The sequence below is a fragment of the Amblyomma mixtum genome, chromosome 6 (assembly GCF_055824585.1).
Source record: "Amblyomma mixtum isolate Tamu chromosome 6, ASM5582458v1, whole genome shotgun sequence".
Classification (NCBI taxonomy): domain Eukaryota; kingdom Metazoa; phylum Arthropoda; class Arachnida; order Ixodida; family Ixodidae; genus Amblyomma; species Amblyomma mixtum.
The window spans coordinates 101,964,497-101,989,705 of NC_143017.1; the positions used below are offsets into that span (position 1 = coordinate 101,964,497).

Genomic DNA, 25,209 nt, shown 5'->3' on the forward strand with positions numbered 1-25,209 from the left:
CCGAACCGCGACCATCAAAAATCGCTGTCGCGCGTTGCCAAAGTGATCCAGCTTCATTCCTTCCACTGGACCAGTGGCAGCTTCGACCACGCTGCACTGAATTACTGAGCCTCTCAAGGATCCGGCGTTTGAAATGCAGCGCACACGTTGGCTATACAATACCGGCAGTTTCCGGCAGCTGCTGTCCCGTCTCTCGGCGCATCAACTAATAAATGATAGTGGGCGCGAAAAATACAAATCCACCTGACTAAAATACAACAAAAACATAAGCAGAAGAGCGCGGAAATCATGAAAGAAAACTAGAGGTTAAAAAAATATACGGTTCTTCCCGCGCGTGCGCACGGCAGCAGCTGTGGTATCAGGGAAAGCCCGCTCTTTCCGATGGGGTTAAGCGGCTGAGTAAACGGAGAGAGTTCACCGCGCCATGCTGGAGCGCTTTGACCCGTTCTTTCGTTCGCTTCCTTGTGTGGCCCGTTCGTTCTTTGTGTGGTCGACGAGAGCGGCCAGAACAGAAAAGCACGCCTGTCGCACACGCCGGCCATTTTGTTCTATTTCTTGTCCACTCACCTGCCACGATGGCTAGCCCAGCGGCCGTGGCGTGAGCGAAGTCGCGGGTTCGGTACCCGCCCGCAGCAGCTGAGTCGCAAAATCTCTCGTTTCTTGAGATTGGCGCATGCAGTTATTTTGGGGCCGCAAAAGTTCCGCGAACATTTAAAGTCCTTTTTGCCCGCTTTCAGCGCTTGGCTTTCCTTGCAGGAGTAATCACTCTTGTGCTGCGAGAGATAATAACAGTGAAATATAAACGGAAGCGATGTCCTAGTGGCAAAATGAAGAGAACCAGTATAGTACGATCACGGCCTCTAAACCGCCTTGGTTGGCTGGTTTATGGGGTTTAACGTCCCAAAGCGACTAAGGCTATGAGAGACGCCGTAGTGGAGGGCTCCGGAAACTTTGACCACCTGGGGTTCTTTAACGTGCACTGACATCGCACAGTACACGGGCCTCGAATTTCTCCTCCAAAGCAATTCAGCCGCCGCGGCCGGGATCGAACCCGCGTCTTTCGGGCCAGCAGCCGAGCACCATAGCCACTGAGCCACCGCGGCGGCTAAACCGTCTTGGGTATAGTGAATCAAAAGGAATAACAAATGCCGGACGCAGGCGTGGCAAGGGCTGCCCATTTAGACTTCTGCAAAGGTAAAGGCAGTGCAAATTGAACACATATTTTGCTTTTAGTTAGAAAACTAAGTTTATTTCTCCTTGCGTTTTGCTCTTCAAAGATCCGATCATTCAGCCAGAAAACGTACTTGCAAAAAAAAAAAAAATGAAGAGGAAATGCAAGAAGATTTATAACTTCAATTTGGGTTAGATGGGGCATAGTATTTTTGGAGAAGTAATGTTTGGCAGCAAGCCAACAAATTGCGCCCTTTCAGGTTACTTATACTACTTTTAGACTAGTTTTTACCGATCCATTGGGTTTGCTAGTCAGCAGTGTGGCAAGGCCACCTCTAAATTCCTGTAGGGTAGGCAGCCCCACCTTCGCGGGACTCTGTAGCTTTAAAGGTGCTTTGGGCGCCTGGTTACAGCAGCCAACAGCGATCCCAGTGGGTTGGACACTTGTGACAGGTTTTCGCGCATAAAGCGTTCACGGCTCATTGCAAGCGGTTGCTGCACGTAAGTTGAAGCCCCGAGGCGACAGAAAGAGGCGTTGAACCTATGAGAATGCCCTCGGCACGACGCAGCAGGAGTTCCACGGGCTTTGTTCATTCAGCACCGGCGCGGCCAGATGGAACCGCGGCTTTTGTTTTTGTTTGAAACGCGTACGTAAACGTGCCGCGGGCACTCGTTACTGGTTACAAAACGCTGCAGCTATTGCGCAACAGCATCGCAGACGTTGCGCGTTATCTGCCGGAGGCGATGCTTGAACGACTACTTGTATAAGAAGAGACCGCCGTCGACTAGTCTTGCGCTTCTGCGAGGAGCTAAGGCGGGTTTGTATTGGCCAAGTTGGTCGCAATAGAGCGAGGCAGACGCCTGCGCGTAACTGACTCAGTAATGTGCGCTACATCCTGTGGACCTGGGCTTGAATTTCAGGGTTAAAGGCCGACGCTGCCGCTGAGACATATAAGGAGCGGGCACGCGCTTTTGTCTGAAACTGCGGTGTAACGTCGTGATGTTCGAAAGCTTCGATAATGCGCTCGAAAGTGAGGGCCTTTGTCCGGTAGATGCGGCCCGTAATGTATTTCCCTGGCCCTGAGAGAGAACGGCAACCTCAGCCTGACAGAGACGCTTCCTTTTGTTCAGAGAATGTGCACGGTGCCTTTAACTGCATTGCTTCCTGTAAGAGCAGACGGCTGTTGCTTGAAATTTCGGCTACCTCTGAAACTGTTGAGTGAGGCGACGTATCAAGATCTGAAAATAAAGCCATGTGCTGACTGCAGATGCATAAAACGTGCCGTAACTTGGTGCATTTGGCTACACTTGTAACTTCTGCGTCCTCAGCTTCGCTTCGTTCGGATACAATAGCGCTGCTTATCGGAACCTTTGTCAGCGCATATTTGAAGAATCGGCCAAGAAGCGTAAGCAAGCAACAACTGATAGGTGAACACCCCCGTGTCCTCTACATAAGCACTCCTCTTTTCTAACCTCCCACATACTCGCGCGATAGCATCTAGCTGGCAAGATAAAGGATATAATGACGTCCTCTGCTGTTTGAACAGTATTGACATCATCAATGATGTAAGGAGTGAAGATCGGAGAAAGGTGCGAAGGGTTCCCGAGACACCAGTCTTACGATCCTGGAGAATATTCATCAGCGCTGCCGAATCTCGCAGAAAATGTTGTTCTGACGCATTACTTCTAGTCTGCGCCGTTTGCAGATGCGGTTGTTCTAAGCATCAACCTCATATTCCAACGCACAGTTGTAATAAAATGAAACATATTTGCCCTATAGCTGCACTTTAAGAAGTATCGTGATGCATCTGGCGCGTTTGAGGTTGCATCGTTCATTCATTCATTCATTCATTCATTCATTCATTCATTCATTCATTCATTCATTCATTCATTCATTCATTCATTCATTCATTCATTCATTCAATGCATGCTGCGACGCCTGTCATATAACCATGGCCTATGTTCGTAAAGCTTGACCATTATTCTGACCTGTCGGAACTGCTGTGGCGCAGCAGAGATGGCTTTGTTTCTAACCGAGGAGTGCGAAGTCACGATCTCGACCTCTTCTCTGCGAATGTAATGACCTTGTCGTTTCTACCTCTGGCGATGTGACCACCGTACGGCTCGATGTCGCACATATCGCGGTTTCTAGTGACTGACCGCTGCGTGACGCAACGTTTGCGGGGCACGCCCGCGCAGTGATGACTCTCGACGGTGCTCGACCGCCCGGCGGTTCGATGCACATGGCCCGAAATGCATGTCTCGTCGAGAATCCTGTCCATCAAGCGCCTGTCCACCGCTGATATCGCACCCTCAAGCTTCCGTATAATTCTCCGCTATCGTGTCTTAATGCGCGCTCGAAAGCTACTCGACTCGAAAGCTTCCCTTTGTTGCGCGCGGGTAAGCGGATCGCTTACCAAATGCTGCCTGCAGTTTGCGTCAGCTCTCGCGACGTCCGAACCGACAGGCGCCATTTACATTCGTGGCGTGATATCTCGCCGATCGGCGCCACTAGATGGCTCGATACAGGCGTGCTGCTTCGTGTCGACAGCAGCAGCTGCGTATCGACACTCCGCGGACCGGTTGAGCTCCTTTCCCTCCGGAGAAAGCGCAGAAGATAAAAAAAAAGAAAAAAACTATTAAGGGTATGCTAATGAGCGGCGTGTTATTCGATATAGGCTGACTTGTTTGTTCGCGTCGACCCTCTGTGGTACTAGAGCTCTCTCTACGTTACAAAAGTAGGCGACATTGCATCAGCGAAGCTGGGGACCTACCTATACTGATTTTGGGCCGTCTGCTGAGGAGAGAAGGCGAGTGCAATTAATCGCCACCGCGGTTGTGAAGACGCAATTATGGAGAGGAAAAGCGATCGCGTACCAACACAGTGTTGGGGGTCACACTTTCTGAGCGCCTAGCGACAGCGGAAAAGACCCGTTCAGCTGCGAAGGCTGCCGCTTTAGCAGCCGTCGCGGTTGGCGGTGACTACACGTTGCTAAGCAAACCGTGCTGGCGACCCAGTGCGCGCGTACGTGCGTGTGTGTTGTACGCCGTAGTAGTACCCGAGCTGCTGCGCAAGGACGGTGGCCACGAAGCAGCTTTCCACGCTTTCCAAACAGTTAAGAGGGAGAAGGTTCGCCTCGGTGCGTTGTAGTTCGAGAGTATAATTTATTTATGCTGCGCTAGCCGCCTGGCGTGCTGCAAAGGTAGCGGTGGTGGTGGCGCTATACCGGAAGGTCACCTGGAGTGCTGCGAAACTGGGCTGGTTATCGTTGTATAGCCTGCTCTTCCAGCCTCCTCTACCATTTCATCGTTGCCGAAAGCGAGCGCGAAGGAATAAAAAAACCTTTTCCCCTTTTCTTTTTATTAGTTACATTCAAATGGACGGTGTTTAAGAGCCAGGTAGCTGCGCTGGTATACGAATGCTGAGGTTGCCCATCTTGCGATTCCGTGGTCACGTGATACGGTAGCTCTCGGCACTCTACGTGCGCATAAACGTTTACTAACGATTAGCGTTTTACAGAAGGCTAGACGAGAAAGCATTTGACTGAGTGGAAACCTCAGGAGTCATGCAGGCATTGTGGAATCAGGGTGTAGAAGAGCATTATGTGAAAATACTGCAAGATGTCTATAATTGCATATATACCACAGTCCTCCATAAAGTCAGTAATAAAATTCCAATAAGGAAAGGTGTCAGGCAGGGAGACACGATCTCGCCAATGCTGTTCACGGCCTGTTCACAGGAGGTATCCCGAGGCCTGAATTAGGAACAGTTGAGGATAAGAGTGAATGGAGAATACCTAAGTAGTAATCTGCGATTCCCTGATGACATGTCTTGCTAAGTTACTCAGGAGATGAACTGCAAAGCATGATCAATGAGTTAGACATTAACATGCAGAAAAGCAAAGTAATGTTCAACAGTCTAGCAAAGGGACAGCAGTTCACAATTGGCAGCAAGATGCTGGAAGTGGTAAGGAAATACCTCAACTTAGGGCAGGTAGTGACCGCTTATCCGAATCATGAGAGGGAAATAATTAGAAAAATAAGAATGGGATGAAGTGCATATGCAGGTTCTCTGAGATCATGAATGGCAATTTACCAATATCTCTCAAGAGAAAAGTACGAGTATACAACAGCTGCATCTTACCGGTACTCACCTATGGGGCAGAAACGTGGAGGCTAACAAAGAGGGTTCTGCTTAAGTTAAGGACAACACAGGGAGCTAAGGAAAGAAAAATGACAGGTGTAACGTTAAGAGACCAGAAGCGGGCAGAGTGGGTGAGAGAATGAACGCGGGTTAATCTAGAGGAAGAAATGGGCTTGCTCAGCGCATGTAAGTGGATTTCAAGAGAATTCAAGCGGTGGCCGCAGCCGGCGAAGGACAAGTTTAATTGGAGATACATGGGAGAGGCCTCTGCAGTGGGCGTAGTCAGGCTGATGATGATGAGACTTTTGCTGTTTGTGCCTATCTGCGTTCGCTAGCGCCTGTTCCTAATATTATATAGCTACTTCATTTAGTATCTAGTATCCAATCGAAACGTCACTGAACCCTTGTCGTGTTCTTAAGCGCGTGTCAGCACGTGTGGAAAATCAACTACTTATATCTTAGTATTTATTGAGTTCATATATGTCATTACGAAGTTATTCCTTCCGTTTGTGTTTTCACTTGTGGTATTATTGTCCGCCAAAATCATGTCACATGCTCCTCATTCTGGTTTATACGCATCTTCTAATGTATAATCTCGTGTCATATTTTTTATGTACTTTGATTAATTACCATTGCTATTTTTTGTGTGCCTCTGTACTTTTGAATGCCCTCCCTGTTACGATGCCTGATGGGATTGACAGTACAGTATCGAATAAATAAATAAATAAATAAATATGTATTTGCTTAGGTTTTCATGTCGTTGAAACGGCTATTGTGTGATAACCACTAGTTGAAATGAAGGAGCCAGATTTAGTTACCATTTAAAACCTTAAACAGGCCATTGCGCCGACACTTGCTAGATGTACGGCTAGAACGGCACTGAAGTACCTAGCCGGTAAGTACGAGCAGGCTGTTGTATTCTCAGTCGCTCAGTGATCATCATATTCGTAGGCAATTTTGGCTACCCTCTTTGGTGAACATTGCCGCGTTTATCTGCGGGTTCAGGCTTCGCGTCGTTCACAATCACTGCTAGGACTATTGAGATTATATTGCAAGATTCCAGCCTGCAATAAAGAAAAAAAATATTGTTACTAACCCTTGTATTTTATTATACTCAGGGAGTTTGCTAAACATTCGGCGAACACGAACAAGTCGTGTGCAACACGCACTGTAGGCAGTTAGAGTTCGGAGCGAATCGCACCCCCCGTTTTAGACAGGCGTCCCTGCTGTTATGCTATAAATGACAAACCTAACTGTGCGGACAGAGGGGGTGAGAGAAACAACTTCATTGCCATAGAATGTGCGGATTTAGGGCAGGTGGGCTTGGTGTGGCCCCCAGGTGCGACTTCCTGAGCCCACGAAACGAGTGCCACTTGGACGGTCTTGTCTGGCCTTCTGAGGAGTTGGTTCCATCCTTCCTCGAAGGGAGCTGGCAGTGAGGTTCGAGGGGGCGGATTTCCCGCGCAACCCCAGAGGATGTGAGCCTGGGTGGCGATTTCTCCCTGGTAACAATTTTGGCAGACGGGGTCGTATTTCCCGTATGTGATGAGTGGAAGTCTAGAATGGCTAAGGATGGAGTGTGTCTGCAACCTTCGGAGCAAGGTGGCTAGCGCTCGATTTGAGTCGGGGGGGGGGGGGGGGGGGGGGGGGGGGGTTACTGGCGTCTCATCTCTCTGTGGAGGTTGGTGATTTCGGCAAAGGTCTGGGGAGCCTCGGCAGGAGCGTCTGGATCCGTGTGGCCCTCCGGCCTGTCTGTGGACAGCTGTATTCATAAGCTCTTGTCGCTTTGGAAGGATCATTTGTTGCAGTGGTTGCGTGAGTCGCTGAGCACAATGTATTGCTTCATTTTAGAATTGATTTAGAATTGAGCAATTTGTCGTCACTTCTCATGAAGGGTAGATGAGCGAAATGTGCGCCGAGATATTGTAACTAAAACGCTCTTGGGGCATTTTATCCTCGGCTGCTTCGGATCGCTTATCCGAGCCATCAAATGGTCAATGGTTGCCGAAGTTCGCGGGTTGTTTGTAGCATGTAGCGAGGTTTAACCAGCTGTTATTTAAAAATTCCAAAGTTGTATTGGGCACATATCGGCAGCTCAAGGGGCGCTGAGGACAAACTTAAGTTCGCCCGTATCGATAAATTCCCGAAGATCATATTTTAATTGAAACTGGAGCTCCAATAAGGTACAAAATATCTGCAAAAAAAAAAAAAAAACGAAATGTAGCTATCGCCGGCACCGGCTGTTTTGGCAGGCAAACTCCGCTCACGCACCTCTGAGGCCGCCCTTAAGAAACAGTTCCTTTTTACCACTCGTGAGTGTGCTCAGAGAATCATCGAGTGGCAGTGTGCATCCTCTTTGGCACTGAGATGTTTGGAAATGTAAGATAAAGGTAGGTATCAGTGCTGGGTACTTAACGCTTGGCTCCCGGAATGTTTGAGCTTCAGTGGGCAAGCAAAGGCGCGATGGAAACAAAAGATACAACGAATGAGTGGCGGTGACAAGATTTAATCGACAAGCACCGTCACTCTATACCTGACCTGCACAACAGAACGTAGGTCTGTTTTGTAGCAGAGAGTTGGGAAAAAGATGAGCACTGTTTCAAGTAGCCATGGGTAACAGATTGCTAAGGAATGACAATAAAAAAAAAATTAGCTTTGTAGGCTGGGATTTTTTAGATAAGCCTTCATCTGGAATAGCCTGTCAGAGTATCTCCGGTGGTCATTAGATGGTGCCACAGCAGCGGGGGCCCAGTGTTTTGGGCACCCGATCCCCACCCGATCCCCAGTGCCGTCGGGTACCCGCCGCTGATACAGTGGGTGCATGCTTTCCCCTGGCCTCGTGCTCGGCTTGTGTGGGATTAAATGCTTGGAAAATATGTGCGATGAAAGCTACCTTGTGCCGTAACGCTCTTTGGCCAAAAGCTGCCCTTGCACTGCAAAAATTCGTCATCATTAAAGGGTGCCTCCTCTTGCTTGCCTGGTTTATACATACGTCGTTGCATATAACAGCAAAGAAAGAAAACAGTCTGAGATATAAAAAAGTGCAAAAATTTAGGAAGTTGCATTAGTGCTGCATGGTGCTGATACGCAATTTTCTGGCACATCCCAAACAGAGAAAAAAAAGTACAGGTCGGTGGTGGGACTGTTAATAACAAAGTCATTTCGTGAACACGAAGAGCTGGCGATGATGCTGCCTGTATGTTTTACAAGTTTGTACGATCACTTCTGTGCTTGTTTAGCGTATACCTGTTTTTTTTTACGAACTTATCAGCCTATAGTACGGAGTAGTTCGAGCTTTCTTAGCGAAAAGAAACACAACATGAATTTCCATTTCCCGCAACAGGCACTACGTACGGGTGCAGAAATATGGGCTTCCAGTTCAAGTGGCGCTTAATTTCTTTGAGAGTAAAAAAACAAAGACCTGCACGCATGCTCCCGCAATCAGAGCATGGGCACATCGATACCGATCAACAATGACGTCGATCAGGTTTGCATCCATAGCAGCTGTGCGTACCCACTAGCTCACTCCAACTCGGACCTGACTGCTCATCTTGGGAGCGTCCTGCTCTGCCTGAATTGTGGACTGGTGTTCTGAAGCCTCGTTGATGAGCTTCACAACGACCGTCATCGCTGTGACGAGTAACGTGATTTGATTTTCTACTGGAAGCAGCATTAACCAGACCTAGACTGTTGGTAACGGCGTTTACATAGACGCGCTCGCTATGGACTTAGTTAGGTTATTGTAATCAATCAATCAGTCAATCAATCAGTCAGTCAGTCAGTCAGTCAGTCAGTCAGTCAATCAATCAATCAATCAATCAATCAATCAATCAATCAATCAATCAATCAATCAATCAATCAATCAATCAATCAATCAATCAATCAATCAATCAATCAATCAATCAATCAATCAGCAGGCTACTGTATGGAGCAACCAGCGAGACATGGCATCCACACAACAAAATGACGAACAGATCTGTCATAGAGCGCCGGAGTCAGTCATCGGCAAGGTACCAGGGGTCCACTCCGGAAGCAGTTCGCCGATTTATGAGGTGACCGCTTTTCGCTCCAACGAGTCCTCGTACTGCAAGCAGGGCACAGCTGCCTCGCAGGAACCCTCAAATGTCGCAGAAACGCCTCCGAAGATTCAAGAAGGCGTTCTCGCACGCGCGCGCACCGAGCGCCGACGGCGCGCACCGACTGGCGGGGGAGGCAGCCGACGGCGAGGGCGCCTTCGACGCTTCGACCGACAGCGCGTGGAGAGGGCGGACGGAGCGGAAGTGAGGACACAAATAGTAAGAGGAGGAGGAAAGATTAGGGTCACGTGACCTGCCCTTGGTAACAGAGCGACGGTGCGCGCTGGCTGCATAGGTGACTCGGGCTCTGGGCTCTTGCCTCCGTTTCCCTTTTCCGACAGGAAGGCGGAGAGGAGCTCTCTCAGTCCACCCCCTCGCTCTTTACGCGCTCGGCGCGGCAAAACAACAGCTGTTTTGCAGAAGCGGGATGCAATATGGTGACGGCTGTGACCACAAAGAAATGGCACGATCAGGAATTTTTTCTCGCCGACGCTAGGCGAAGTCGTGTTGGTTGATGCGCTGCGGACTGTCGGTCGCGGTGAAGTGGTGAACTGGGCCATCCTGATAAACATGTACTCGTTTACCTCGCCTTTATTTAAACCCGAGCGACGCACTTTGTCACTTGCCTGGCTGCTGGATGACGTTTAAAGAATAATGCCGTCGGAATCTAATTTCACTTTGTAGGTTGTTTCTTGGCAGAAGGGATTTCATAAAGTTACAACATCAAGCCGAACAGTCGACAAAGAGGTGCCGGTTTTATACATGACGTCATCAGTGCAACAGTGTAAATTCTCAGAAAATGTGCTTGGAACACGGCTCTATCGTCGGGTGTCTAAGGCACCTTTGCTTTGGTTTCATCACCACCCCAATGACTGTTGTCAGCAGTGTCGTTGCCATCGCAATCATCCTAGCTTAGCCGAATGCGAAACAAAATTCTCTCCCTGCAGTTTTCGATTAGTCCTGCTTGGCGCCAACCTGGGGTAATATTTTGGTTAATTTGGTTTTAACGGACGCGTGAAGAAGGCCAACTCTCAAACCGTGGACTGCACAGCGGAATGTTTCTCTCTCTCTCTTCTGATTTGTTGCGTTAATCAATGGGAAATCAGCAGTCTAACCATTTTTTTCCCTGAAAGATAACTGATCAGGAAGTACAAGAAAAGAGAACCACATGCCACCGGTGGGATCTGAACCCGAGACCACCGCATTTCGAGGCGCGCGTAATCTCGCCCTTAACAGGCCTGGCAACATATTCCCGCACCTTCCAACCTGAAAGCTGCGATTCCGGAACGCTCTTGGCTTAAAGTGTGCTACAAGCAACCGCACACATAGGGCCTGCATATCAACCGCGGAAGAGTTAATTTCTGACATGCTCGCTGAGGACGCGAAGCTGGAACAGTCAAACATATCTGCACTCGTGCACTCATCAAGTTGCTGTAAACGAAATGAACGCCTTATTGTTCTATTGCTCTAGCACCAATCACCGAACAGGCTGCGAAGATTTATTGGCTGAAAATACGATCCAATCTAAGTGCGCTATATTTAGCTGCAACGCACGCGGCGTGGTTCAGTTACCGCTTCCAAAGTAATGCGCATCTGACGGGACAGGAACGTTATTCATTTACGTGAAAAGGGGACGTGTCTCATTACTGTCCCGCCGCATGTCTGATGGTATGTGTCTTGACGCATTGTTGGCGCAAAGCGTTAAACTGAATACGGTCGTTAACGTCACGCTGCACCTAATTATGCGCGCGGCTCTTCACTCTTCACCCAGTGTGTCCTGGGGAGGCGCAAAAGATTTAAACTAGACACAGTACGGATCCGTGCAGTGTTGTATATATTCCACTACTGCACACAATCTGGCGTGCAATGAGTGCAAATGCGATCAACGCAAAAGTAATTCAACTTTTCAAGCGAATTTGTAATGTGGACGCGCGCCTTTGCCCCTTTATGCTGATAACCGAATGCAGAGTCGAGCGCGTCAATTTTTCTGAGCCCCTGCAGGCATTATGCTCGCTCGGCGAGGAGTGGTTTTAGCACTGCCAGCAAAGTCGGTCCACAGGCTGCTTGTCGGCGCTCTTTTCGCACTGCAGACAAACTCCTCCACCAAGCAAGAGAATCATGTCACCTTCTACGTAGAAGCGTTCACCGGCCACAATCCCTACAGTGCACAGCGGAATCCTTAAGACCCTTCTGGCTTCAAAGCCACAGCGGTAAGCGCCTCGCGATAACCCCGGATCACGGATCACGGATCACTATCCGTCGGCGCGTAACTTGGCAGCTCTCTCCCGTGCGTTTCTCGGAATATCTTCTGCAAACCGGTCCTGACGCCGCATTGCGATAGTCACACCTGGCACTCGACTGCCCCGCGCTCAACACAAGAGCTACAACGCGTATGGGGTATTGTTCGCGGTATCTTCGGCGAGAGCGCATTCTTAATGGAACGCGGCCACATGCAGTACAACGGGATCTCTGTGCTCGCTCTTTCTCCGCGTTGAGTAGCGCGTGGAGTCCGTGCACGCTACCCGATTTTTCATCCTAATTATCTCCACTGTCATCCTTGCGTCTGTGTATATTTCTTTCCGCAATTTTCAGTGTAAATTACAGCAAGAGAAATGCCTTCCTTATGCTGGCCTGCAATGGTTTGCTTGAATAAATGTTTTTTTGTTGCCCTTTTTCTAACTATCCTAAATTATACGACGTAGTAAAAAGAGAAGAGGAAAAGAGGACCCAACAGTCTCTTACGCAGTGTTGGTCCATTATACGTATATGTGGCTCCTGCTCTAACGCGTATTCATTATGCCGCGCTCTTGTCGCCAACCCGACCTGCTTATTGCATCATTGTGACCGACAACAGCTACATGAGAAACTTAAACAAGTAAGCATAGAGCACAAGATGAGCAATGCGAAGCGTCTACAGCGTGGTTCCTGTTCGGCTGCGAGCTGCTTCGGGGGAAAAAAATAATTTTTTTTCCTACTCCATAGAGAAGCCATGCATAGACGGACGTCAGTCTGCGCGCACCATTGTTCGCGGACCGCCCTGACCTCAGGCGTCCTCCCCACTGGACGCCTGTTTAGCTTCTGAAAAAAATAAATATATATATATATATATACATATTGGCTTGGCGGCACAGTCGGGGAAATAAACAAATTGCGAGCGCAAGAGGTGGGGCAACAGGCAGGCTCCGTAGAGCGAGAGCCGGAGCGGTCCACGCCATCTGCTGGCGTTGGCGCACTTGTTTACGGCAAAAAGCGGAGCCTTTTCCTTCTCCACCTCACGCGACCTGCGTCTCTGGCGTCTTCAAAGATCGGCAGTGAGGAAGGAACGCGTAGGCATGGCAGTAAGGCAGTTTTTACAAGGAGCACAACCCGCAGCGCTATGATGAGCACGCTCGCTTCAAAGAGCGCGGGGAGGAAGTCGAGCAGTTTTGCTCGTCGAAGCGCTCGGGTGCAGATCAGGACTCCATGGGAGGGCAACAGAGGGCCGCTGGATGACCAGAGCGCAGTCCGCTACGTCCGGCCGCATTCAGCACACAGAATGAAGCCGCGAACAGCTTACCGCGAGCACTGTTCGCCTTTTCCTCTCTCCTTCGTACCACGTCGCCTGCTTTTTATTGCCCGTAGGGGCAGAGGCTGTTGCTATGCGTATGCATCTATACTGCTGCGGCTTGCCGTTTATTCCTTCGCATTCGTCCCGCGGAGTTGGCTGTTTCGTCACAGCTCCGCAACGCGCGCGCGGATCCGCTGTCGCGAGTCGCGAGGCCCCGTCCCCATCTGGACGCAGCGCTTCGTGCGCAATAGGCGACGGTGGTGCGGCGTGCATTTTTTAAAGTGCGCGGTTCGTGTGGCCATGTTGCCATGCGGTTCGCGCCAGTCTTTGTCGTGCCCACCCGTCGGACGCTTCTTTCTTCGTGGGCTGGCGTTTGTTGGCACGCGGCCAACCGATTGCGCGACTAGGAGGACAAGAAGGGAAGAAAGGGTACGCTCAATTTCAGTGCACGTGGTACGCGTACTGCTCGATGGAAGCAAAAGTGGAGGTCAAAGAAGGGGGGGCTGTGTTGTGTCATCAGAGGGGTGCGGGTGGAGGCTTAATGCCCGTCGGTCGGCTACAAATGAGGCGGTCATGGTCGAGGAGTTTTCGTTACACGTGGGAGCAAATACGCTCTTGGCTTTTGGATTCGGAATATTGAGCCCCTTGAAGCCAGACCCACGGGAAGAAGAGATGGAAGAAAGGGGGAGAGGAAGGCCTATGAGATCCAGTGAATTCTGCCTGTTTTCTCAAGTTTCTGTCGCTTCCATCTCCGAAACTGCGTCAGTCATCATCATCAGCCTGATTACTCCCATTGCAGGGTAAATTACTCTCCGATATCTCTTCAATTATCCCTATCCTGTGCCAGCTGCGTTACCGTATTCCTCCAATCTTCTCAATCTCATCCGCCCACCTAACTTTCTGCCGCCCCCTGCTACGCTTTCCTTCTCTTGGGATTCAGCCCGTTACCTTTAACGACCATCTTAGCGACCGTCTTAACGCTGCAGTCTTCAATCATGCCTTCACATTACATGCCCTGCCCAAGCCAATTTCTTCCTCTTTAAAAGAAAATAAAAAAAAAAATATTATTAAGTTTACAATAAAAAAATAGTACGGACGGGAAAGCCAGTTTTGGTGAGTGTCTTTCCCGCACGGTCTCGTTGCTTTCCACTGTCTCCCGCGCACTTCCCTCCCGAGAGCGAGGCAAGTGCCGCACCCCACAACTGCACCAGCACAACCGCCCCAGCCACACCCATTTAATCACAAAAAACCATCCCCATAGTAGTAAAAGAGAAAATAAGCGAAAATGCCAGTAATTGAGGCAATTCAAGGAAGTCGCTCGGGGATGACCCCCGCGCGCGTTTTTGGCTTGCGAAGCCTGCGCCGTCCGCGGACGAGGCGGAGCAAGTGACGTCGGGCCACGTGATGCCGTGTCCACGCCCAGGACGAAACCGATTTGGTTCACTGTGTGAATGGGCCTTCAACCGCTGCACCACTCAGCCAGGAGTGGCATGCAGACTCCCAGGGATGTATGGATGTGAAGACGCTATCGCATCATACCCTTAGGCGGAGCGTAAGTGACCCCTCCAATTTTTTTTCTCACATGCCACCTGCCGGTTAGGAGACGACTTCTTGTAAGGCAGTGAAACCCGTAGGGAGAATAAGAGGCGATGTTGGCTGAGACGCACGCGTGTCAGGAAGAGGAGAGAGAACAAAACCAGAAAGGTGCCCGGGCTCAACGAAAGTGCGCACTAAAACAACCAATGGTTGACGGGTACCAGGTCCCAGTACTAAGTCGCTTACTGTGAGCGCGATGTAATTGTGAAGTTGCGCCGCGCATCGAAAAAAATTCGCTGTGGCTTAGCTTGGTTAAGCCCGGTAATTGCGAAAGCAATATCCGTACCTACGCCATGGTACAGCTGGTAGTGTAGCTGGTGGTGGTGCTTGTGGTTAGACTTGAGGTGATGCATCGGTTATACAATCCAATCCAGTCCAAACCAATCCAATGCCATCCCATCCAATCTAATCCAATCCATTACAATGTACTCCAATCCAATTTAATCCAATCCAATGCACTCAAATCTAATCCAATCCAATCTAATGCAGTCCAATCCAATCTAATCCAATCTAATGCAATCAAGGTCAAATGAAGGTCAATGGTGGTCACCGCCGCGGCACGATGGTGGTCACCGCCGCGGCACGGCAAAGGCGTGAAAGTGCAAGTAGTATTGCTTTCGCAATAAAAGGAGTGAGAGAAATAAGTGGCGCCCAAGAAGAAATCAGAACGAATTCCCCGGTTTTCCGCTCATGCAAACTCTGCTATACGCGTGGCACAAAAGATGCCCATGAAGTGCGCCGGACGGAAAGAGATGCCTCGCTCGGTCTGACGAGTACGTGGCTGCCCCTTCGCGCGACGCGTGACTGAGCGGGGGGCGTCTCGCTTCTCGAGTGTCTCTCCACCGCCGCGCAGGCAGCTTGGGCCGCTCAAAGCTCGGCGGCCGCCCCTCTGCCCTCTATGTCAAGGTCCCGCCGATGGACGCCGTTGCATAAAGAACTAAAGGCGTCTGTGCGCGGCGGCATCGTTGGTGTACTCTGTGAGAGAAGGCACTTCGCGCGGATAAGATTGGCAGACAGACGGGCGCATGAATTTACAGCTGAAGACCTTGAAAAGCAATCGCGGATGCATGCAGAGCCACGGGAAGACATTCAGCGCGAGGACAAACCGGCGCTTTGCGCTTTGCTCCCAACCTGCGGATTTTGCGGCCAAAGCAGCGGAGCTGGTGGGTATGCATTTGACAGCGTGGACAAATGGGCGAGCTGGTGGCATTTCATTTTTGAAGGGTGCAGCGCAAGCCTAGAGGAAAACGCAAAAATAGGCCTCTGTGTTTACTTTCTTCTTCTCTCTTTGTGTGCGCTGCAGTCTTCAAAAATGAAGAAATGGTAAGCATGCGTCCGTCTTTTCTGTCGGGGGCTCATATTATAGCCGTAATATTAAATGCTCAGCAGACCCCGTTCGCATGTCAAGCGCTTGCCGCTTATTATCGAACGGATCATGCTTATCGACCTCGGATGCTGCGCGTTTCCACGAAAGAGGGCCGAACGGGGCAGGAACCACGTTGCGGTGAGCCTTAAAATGAAAAACCTTAAACGTACGTTAAACTGAGTCTCGTAGAGTAAAGCCTAACCGCTAGCGTACGATGCCGGGCCGACGAATGATTTCCGGCGACTTAGTTGACCAGGAAAGACGTTTGTTACGTTTCTGAAAGCGATGTTTTCCGTAGCACCGAGAGGCCAGCGACGCAGCCTTGGAATAGTACCAGTCTTCGGCGGGAGATGAGCCGCTCTGCCTCCCGTTATGATGTAACCGAGCCGTGCACCGCGCTGAATTTTCCGATATCTGACAGTATTCAGTGCCGAAAAAATGGACGCGCTTGTTACAAACATGGTAATATAAAGTGGAAATTTCGACCGCCCTTTGCGCCCAGCTTGCACAGTGTACATTTAAGTAAATGAATTGTGGCTTCAGTTTCTGCAGTTGAAGATAGCTTGCTACATTTCTCAAAATAGATGAAGTAGAAACAGAACGTGATATGATTTCCAACATAATGATGTCTAGGAATGTAATGTGGTGTTTGTCGTAGGGTCTAACGCCTCATTTCCAGAAAAAAAAAAGCGAAGGTCAGGACTTTTGAGGAACAACAGGAATACGTTGAAAATTCACTTTAATTTTTGTGTCAGTATTTGTTTTGAGCAAAACAGGGCGAATGGAATGATAAGTTCGTCTGAGTTGTCCTGTCAGCAGAAAACCAAGGAACAAGTTTTTTCGCCTCTCAGGCTAACGTATACTTTATGTTAAAGCTAAATTATTGTCTAGCCGCTCGGCACAAAAAGGGAGAAAAACTTAGGACTAAAACTTCTGAGATTTATGCGCTTGTGACAATAGCTTGAAACGTCACTAGCAAATAGTCACTAATCAAAAAATCAGTATAGAAAAGTGTCCATGCATTCACAATATTTGTTGAGCAGGAAAACGCGAAAACGGGGCTTGTTAGACGTCATCTTATTGGACTGATTCTTATAATCACTGTCCAGGTGATTATCACCTATACCAGTGCGAACGCTTTACGTGAGAAGGACTGAATGGGCAAGATGAGAAAATACTGTCGCATACTTTCATTTAATTTTAAATAACAATACAATACCATAACAAAAATGCAAGCACTGACCCACACAGGAGTCATAAAAATGAAGAGAACGAAAACAAGATGTCAGTAGGTTTTATAGGCCGTTAAAGCACTTTTTTTTTTTCCTTAAGTACATGCCCTCCACGTCCATCCACGTGACGGCTATTCGAAAAAGAAAAACACTTGCTCCGCCAGTTGCTGAACACGCCGAGGCGAAGTAATCGTGCATTTATTGCAGCGTCACATGACTCATCAAGGTTGTTTACGAGAAGAACGGCTGGTTAAAGATGCTTCGGTGACGTTGGCTTCGTCGAGGTCCAGGCGCCCCATCTCTTCATTGTTCTGGTGTTCCCTGGGCAAAACAGTACTCAAATCCGACATGACGCTTATATAGTATCGTTGGTTAATGATTTGAGCAAACAGCTTGATGGAATGGAATCGCTGATATGATGCCGTCTAACAAGTCATGTTTTCGCTTTTTCCTGCTCAACAGATATTGTGAATGCATGGACACTTTTTATCCCGATTTATTTTTGAGTGATTAATAAGAGGTGGATGCATTTAGCGCGGTACGATAGGTACAAAGAAAGTTGATTGAATGGAACTAAGTTTATCTTCATGCGGCAAACATGAAAATATGGGGCACAGATCCTTTTTTAAGCAGCTTCCTCCCATCCTTTTTTATGAGAAGACAGCATGAAACGCATGAAATAACTTGCGTACATCTACGGAAAGGCAGCTAGCATTTTCAATGGAAATAGGATGCACAAGCAGTCACACGTACAGTAGGGGACAAAAGCGCCCAGGACATGTAAGCGATTGGCAACCAAAGATGTCGGCCTGCGGTTCCAGACCGAAGCCACGGAGGTGAACGTTTGGTATGGGTTTTGTAGAGTGTGCTACTAAAATCAGACGATCGTTGGGGCACATTGCACCACTGCGTCAAGATCGTCACTTGCACGTCCTGGAGACTTCTCTGCCGACAGTACGTACAATGTAGCATGAACATATCGCACATACGAAGATAAATAAATGGGTCATTCAAACATTCGTCATTATAACATTTCTAGTGGAAAATGATTCACCACAGAGCCACAATACACAAGTGCATGTACGCCTGAAAGCAGCGTTCAGGCGAAGTCCACAATGTTCATACAGAAGGGCCGATACCATTGTAGATTTCCTTGCAAGCTGAAATTTTTTAAATCTACACCGACAACAGGATGCTACGCTGTATCTCCAAATAAGTTAGGACTGCAGTGAATCACGTTATATCATTTCTGGCGCGTGTAGCTCTTTCCACGTGTGGTTACAGCTATGGCTCACGAACTACGCGACTTCCTTTCTCTCATTTTCTAAAAACCACACAAGCGCTTGCATACCTCCTGAACCTAGGATAGCGTCACCCATTGAAAAGCTTAAAAACTCCTACGAACCCGTCATTCTTGTGTTCCTTGGTGACACCACGCCCCGTCCGCTACCGTACGTGCATTCGCACTGTTGCCGCGTGTCCCGCAATCGGAGTGTTTTTATTTTTCACGCTCCTACGCCGTCCCGACACCGCTCCCGTTGGAGTTGAGTAACGTACAGAGAAGCGCCTCACAGAGCCGCTCGCATCACCACCGCGAGCAACACCGGCAGCGACGAGCTCGCCGTGCAATGCATTCGATTGAAAGCAGTGTTTTTAAAATTGGCACCACCTATTGCATGACAAGCGTCGTCGGGACAGCGCGTGCGGAAAGTGTGTTACGACTCACATGCATCGCACGGCACGGCTGTCTATGCAAGGCGTGCACTGAGGTTTTCAATGGTGCCTCAAATCCCGCCTGTAACGAGCTGCAGGTCGGCGGTGCTTTGTTCGATAGATCCAGTAGTGCGGAGTATGTACTCGGTTCCGCGTTCAGGGAACGTACATGAGCCGTTGTACACAGACTAGTTATTACCTCTATCACAAGCGCAAGCAGGGTGTAGGCCAGGGGAATGCGAATTCACATTACGGAACGCTTATACGGAGCTTGTCCGCCGTCACGCCGGTGCACCTGCAGCTGCCGCGGTAAGGAATTCGAAAGGACAAGTGACGCCCAAATACAGGTGCAATTAATAATAATAATAAATTCTTTATTTTACTCATGAAGTGAGGGAGTGCGGGGAAAAAAGCTGAAAATTCAGCTTGACTAGTTCCCAGCTCCCCAGAGTACAAAAAATTCAAGAAACGAAAGAAGAGAGGAGAAGAAAAAAATAAAATAAAATAATGGCCGAGCGGCATAAGAACAGCACAAATCAAAATACAGAAATGCTTTGTTTACAAAGTAAGATCGGCTTGTACAAGGAAAATAAAAACAATTCTAATTGAACTGTATGAGACACCGGTGATAAGCGAAAGTACATGCCGGAAAAAGCCCGAAAAAACAAGAACGTTGCATGAGTAAAGGAAAAAGACGAAGAAAAACAATGCGCATGAACAGAAAAGCGTCGCTCAAGAAAGGGTACAGCGTACATATGCAGAATGCGAGAAATACCCCATCATATGAACGGACTGTTGTCTATGAACAGTAATTTCAGTTCTCGTTTTGAAGTTAACTCGGGAGTGATACCGTTTCTATAACAGATATTTAACAAGTGTGGTAGCATTCTGTTTATCATTTGTCGTCCATAATCTGTACTGCACGTTTTTACTAACCAAGGCTGTGTGCTTCTATATTCATAAGGTAGTGTCCTTTTACAAAGAGATGCCAACCGTAATAGACAATGGGTGTTGTTTTTTATTTCAATCCTGTAACGCGAACACAAGCCGTGCGAGTATAGGCTGTCTATTTTCATTATACTATACTTCGAGAACAAAAGGTGGGAAGGGTGACTTCTGAGGACGTTTTCAATGTTTCTTAACATTTTTTTCTGCAATGTCAGGATTTTTTGCAAATTTCCTTTGGTTGTATTCCCGCAGACTAGTTGGCAGTAGTTTATGTGTGAGTGGAATAGTGCATTGTACAATAAAAGAATCATTAAGAATCATTTCAAGAAAAAATGGAAGGATTTTAAGAATTTCTATTACTGGCGTCATTTCACGTTTCAGTAGACGTTTGTAGGATACTGCAATTAGCTAAAGACCGTAAGGAGACAAACATCTTTGTCATGCAGGTTTTATCAGTTCACAAAATGAACTTGGCCAACTAGGATGAAGCGCAGGCTTCTGAGCCCGCACTGATGCTGCCGTTTGCAAGTCTACTGCTGAACTTCCATGTCATGTGACTCGTGTTTTCAGAAATGAGAAGACTAGGCCCGATGTCGCTGACGTCCACGATCGAGGCTACTTTCGATTCACATAACGACGATAGCGCAGCTGGATGCGCGCGCCGGGAGGAAACAGGGAAGTCATAATTAGGAGGTGTCGGTGTCGGCTAAGTGTGCCTAATATCCAATTCCATATGAGCCTCGCGTTGTACACATATATATCTTGCAATGCGGAGAAATTCGCTTTACGGTGTGATTCGACATAGCATAGTTCGTTATATGCTGTTTATGCAGGATGTCACGCGGTTAGAGTTGAGAATGCAGCGAAAGCAACACAACGTGGCGAATTCGCAACGAAGCGCGAGCGTGCACGCTCACTTCGCGCCACCATTCGTCGCGATAGGAGGCGCAGTCGACGCAACAGTTCTTTTTTCTTTTTTTTTAAACGTGTGCGCGGTTAGCCCACTAGCGTTGTGCGAGCGAGATATCTCGTCTCACTAAAAAAAAAAATGGCACCTGATCCCAGTTATAACTCGAGAGGAAAAGACGGAGAGAACGCAGTGTCGCTGCCGTCCAGCTGCGGTGGAAATCTCCAGCCGGCGGTGAATCACGCGCGGTGCGCTTGTGACGTCACTCATCCTCCCGGCGCTTACGCCGCTGGTATTGCAAAAGCTTCCTGGGAGGGCTATCCCCGTCTGCAGGCGCCGCATCCCGCCAGGTTTCCGCCAGTACCACCCTCCCCCCGCACTCTCGCCGTCGCATAGACACGCGCGCGATGCTGGAACAGCAAAGCCTGTTTATATTGGTTGCTGTTCCCTCCTCCTCCTCTGCTCTCCTTGTACGCTTCCCTCTGAGAAGACGTTTTTTAAGCGTGGTACACGGGCCGACTGACCCAAACACTTGGTTCTGTTGAGTCGCGAGCAGCGGGTGCCGTTACTCGGACAGCTGTTGGCCCCTGTCCCAGTTTCACCCGCAAGAACGACCGGGCTGTTTCAAAAGACCGTCGTCAACGCGGCTGTATTTTTCTTCGGAGGTGTTGCTTTCCAGCGCAGCGAGTGGCGCCGGAAAGTCTCCGCCACACGCGTGTCAGAGCCGCTCGTCTTGGCCCCAAAGGTGAAGCGGCTGGCAGTCAAGCTGCACGTGCGGAAGAAATCTCGGCGCGGCTGCGCGAAGTCTGCTCCCGCGGAGGACCGCTGCGCGCATTGTCTTCGTTCGTGCGTGACGCGCCGAACTGGAGGTCCAAGCTTGATCCTCCTCCTTTGCCGGACAAGGAAACTTGCTTCTGTGTGTCCGAGGATTGATAGTGTGTATTTTCCTCAACTGTGGACTTCTGAACCTTTCTTCGGGCACCAATATCTTGCGTCACAGCGCTCCCGAGTACCGAACGACCAAGGTCATCTCATAGTTCAGTTAAAGCCAGCACTTTCGCAAGCGACGGCACAGCTGCCTTGGTTAAAATCTGCTCGCTTTGCTGCCAGCTTCCACTGGAAGTGTACGTCGACCGTGCCACTTTGATTTCTCAGTGTCGTTTCGACTTACGTGATCTGGTGCACACCGGCGCAAAGGAGTGGACTGCGCCCGTCACACCGACCGCAGTTGGTTGTTTTCCCGACCGTTCGACTGCGACGCGCACGGTTGTCGGCGTGGATCTTGCCCGCGCGTTCTCCAAGGAGCGCGCCCGTTCGCGCTGTTGTCACCACGGCGGTAGACTTCTACATCGGCTATGACGATGACGGTGAGTCGTCGTCGGCAGCGCCTTGTTTACCGTTGCTGCGGCGAACGCGGTGGGGGAGCAGGAGAGAGACGTGAGGCCGTGCGCTCGGCCCATTTTTTTTTTTTTCTCGCGCCAGCAGCCACCTGCATGCAGCGGACGCAGCTGCGACGCCGCTTGCGGGCTTGCAGTCGGTTGCGTCTTCTTGCATCCCTCAGCTCACTATAACGCCCTCGTCCGCATGGTAAAAAATGACACAGCCGTCCACAGGCGAGCGGTGATGAAGTATACGGACACGCAAGAAAGCAAAATTTTATACGTCGCTTGGAGGGAATACGCTTTCGTTAAGCGATGTCGTAGCTTAAAAGAGACACAGCAGCAGCGCAACATTCGGCTCAGCTCATTCGATTAGCGCACCAATGCGCAGGTGTGCGAGAGACACAGCATAGCAGTGCTATTTATCATTTAGTGGTCTTCTAGCAGCCACACATCAGGAAGCGGGTTTTAGTCAAGAATACACTGGAATATGCCTTCGAAAAAGCCATCTTGGCACTTAAAGGAGACTTACTGAGTCACTAAGTTCGAAGGTTTGGGAGATAATTAAATGTCTAGGACAGAGTTCAAAAAAGAATGCGTTGCAAGGTGTGTGATACTCCTGCAGATTCAGCGCAACAAAAGCGATGGGCACGAATGAATAGACGACGCGAGCGCCAGTGTCATTTTTTATTCTCGCCGGTCCATTGTTTTTGTTGCGCCATATCTGCTAGACGTATGTTAACCAACTAGCCCAGTACGCCGTATAGTTTAATTATGGTGTGGTACCTTAGTTTCCTATCATCTGGCGCGTGTCGAAGCAGACGAACATTAGTCTTACAAAGTATAAATGTCTTCAAAACTTTACCTTCGCAATGCATTTGGTCAGAGGCGCACTGTTGAGTGACCTCCTCCGCATTCCTTCATTTAGCGTACTTCTCGCTCTTTATTAGTTTTTTTATTCGTTGTAATTTGCTGCAAATTTTGCATCCGGGAACTTTTCTGAGTACGTCCCAGGATCAGTCGCGTGGATAGTCCGTGGGTGAATAAACTGCACACCATATTGTATCGATGCAAGCATCGCCGAGGGCAGGATGACAGCACGTGTGTGCTTACTCTTCTCTCCCCGCAAGTCGGCGAAGGGTACGCATCGCACGTGGCGCTCTTCGAATTGCGAAATGCCGCCGGTTTCATCGGCATCACGCACAAACGGGCACATGCCTGTGACAGCCGACAGCAACCATTGTGCCGCGCTTACTCTGACCGATTGCGCGCTGCCCTTGTAAGCATGGTGTTACGCTATCTCTGCAGCGTAATAGCTTACCTTGATCTCGCCGCAGAAGTTTATGCGCACGCTTCTCAACGCCTTACTCTGGTGTGTTACTCAACGTCTGTCGGTGTGTGCGTGTCTGTTCGAGCCGACTAATAAGACACCTTGTTGTCTTTTTTCTTCCCTCCGAAATTACGCAGTTTTCTCCGCAGCAATATCAAAACACACATTGCCTCTTGTTTTGCGGCTACAGAGGGCTCCGTCTGCGTGCCATCTGTATGCCTCCTCCGTGAAATTATTCTATTTACATTGCGAACGTAACACCATTGTCGGGAGTAGAGAGCGAAGATTCGGCAGAACGCGACTCGAGATAATAATACTTATCTAAAGTCGTTTCGCTGGAATCTCACGGAAAGAGAGCGCACGGAGGAAAAAATCGCCTCCGATGCGATCACCTCCCTCTCCATTGTGCGCACGCGCGTGCAGCCTTCAAAAGGGCGACAGCTTGTGGTCCACCCATTAAAGGTGGCCGACGGGGCGGCCCGTGTTGGCGATTTGCGCCCGCCTTCTTCGGTCGCGGAATCCTTGCTCGCTGCGGTGTTTGTCAAGAGGAGCGGGTTGCGCACGCATGACCTTGACCGAGAACTCGCCGCGGGCATCGCCGGCGTCACGGCCTGCGCGGCCATTCAGCGCTGGCCGTGGCTTGCAGCAACAGTCGGCCGCGCTGAGGAGACGGCGCGTCGCCGATTGTTTGCCTAATCGCTTTACTCAGTAAGCGGAGAGCCTTCAAAGGTTTGCTGAAAGCAGGACTTATTCCATTCTACTCCTCGCTTGTCGTACACCCGGCACCAGGGCGCGGTGCCGCTTAAGCTGGTGATCAAGGACGATGAGAAGCGAGTTAAAACAGAATCAATATAGGTTTAGTGCATTGTAGTGGCCCTCTGTGCCAAATTTCCATGCAGCTAGGTGTCTGTACCTACGGGTTCACTCTACTGTTGCGCAGTCTGCTGGACTGTCTCTTCTGGATATAAAAGTTCGCTACTATTACTGCTACTTCGTTTTTTTTTTTTTTTTTTGGTCGATGCAGTTTTCAAGTAGGCACGAGGCTATGGATGACTATGGATGGCTGCAACCCTACTTGGTTGCACGCAACTTCAGTTTTAGAGTCACACGTATGTTTAGGCTGACGGAAAACTAAGGTCGGCTGCGAGCTCTGCTAGTGATTGTGGTGCCCGGCTGCTGACCCGAAAGACGTGGGTTCGATCCCTGCCGCGGCGGTCTCATTTCGATGTAGGCGAGATGCTAGAGGCCCGTGTATTGTGCAATGTCAATGCACTTTAAAGAACCCCAGGTGGTCGAAATTATCCGGAGGCCTCCATTACGGAGTTCCTCATAGCCTGAGCCGCTTTGGGACGTTAGACCCCCAGAAATCTAAATCCACTCTGGCCACAAATCAAAGTTCTTGTAGGCGCTATGTTGCGAGTCCCCTCTTATTGTTTACGCGTAGGTGGATGTGTCACTTTGTCGGTGACATGTTTATTACAATGGCGTCTAAGCAGGCATCTAACACTTCTCAGTGTCTTCACGAGCGACTTAATGCTTGCAATGGTGAAGATGCGGAATGCTCGATCTAATCAGCAGACTTACGTTGCTTCAACTTATGACCTGGCCTCTCTATGTCGCTATGTTGACAGAAGCGGACATTGCTGTTCGGATTCAGGTAAAGGCACAGAAGCTTTTTTCGTTGAGGTTGCTTCAACTTAAGACCTGGCCTCTCTATGTCGCTATGTTGACAGAAGCGGACATTGCTGTTCGGATTCAGGTAAAGGCACAGAAGCTTTTTTCGTTGTAGCACTGCCGGCTC

At 49.3% G+C, this 25,209-nt stretch overlaps 1 protein-coding gene across 8 annotated transcripts in view; it reads left to right on the forward strand.

The window, feature by feature from the left end:
- LOC149339872 (uncharacterized) overlaps positions 1-25,209 on the forward strand; it is a 115,351-nt gene that overhangs the window by 51,535 nt on the left and 38,607 nt on the right. Inside the window, exon 1 of one of the 8 annotated variants that reach the window (XM_089548549.1) lies at positions 15,488-15,696. The exons of 5 other annotated variants lie outside the window; for them this stretch is intronic. The gene's annotated coding sequence lies outside the window, so the exon portion shown is untranslated. Of the gene's footprint in view, positions 1-15,487; positions 15,697-21,199; positions 22,067-25,209 lie in introns of those variants that run through there. 2 more of the 8 variants (XM_089548547.1, XM_089548544.1) reach the window with 2 other exon arrangements.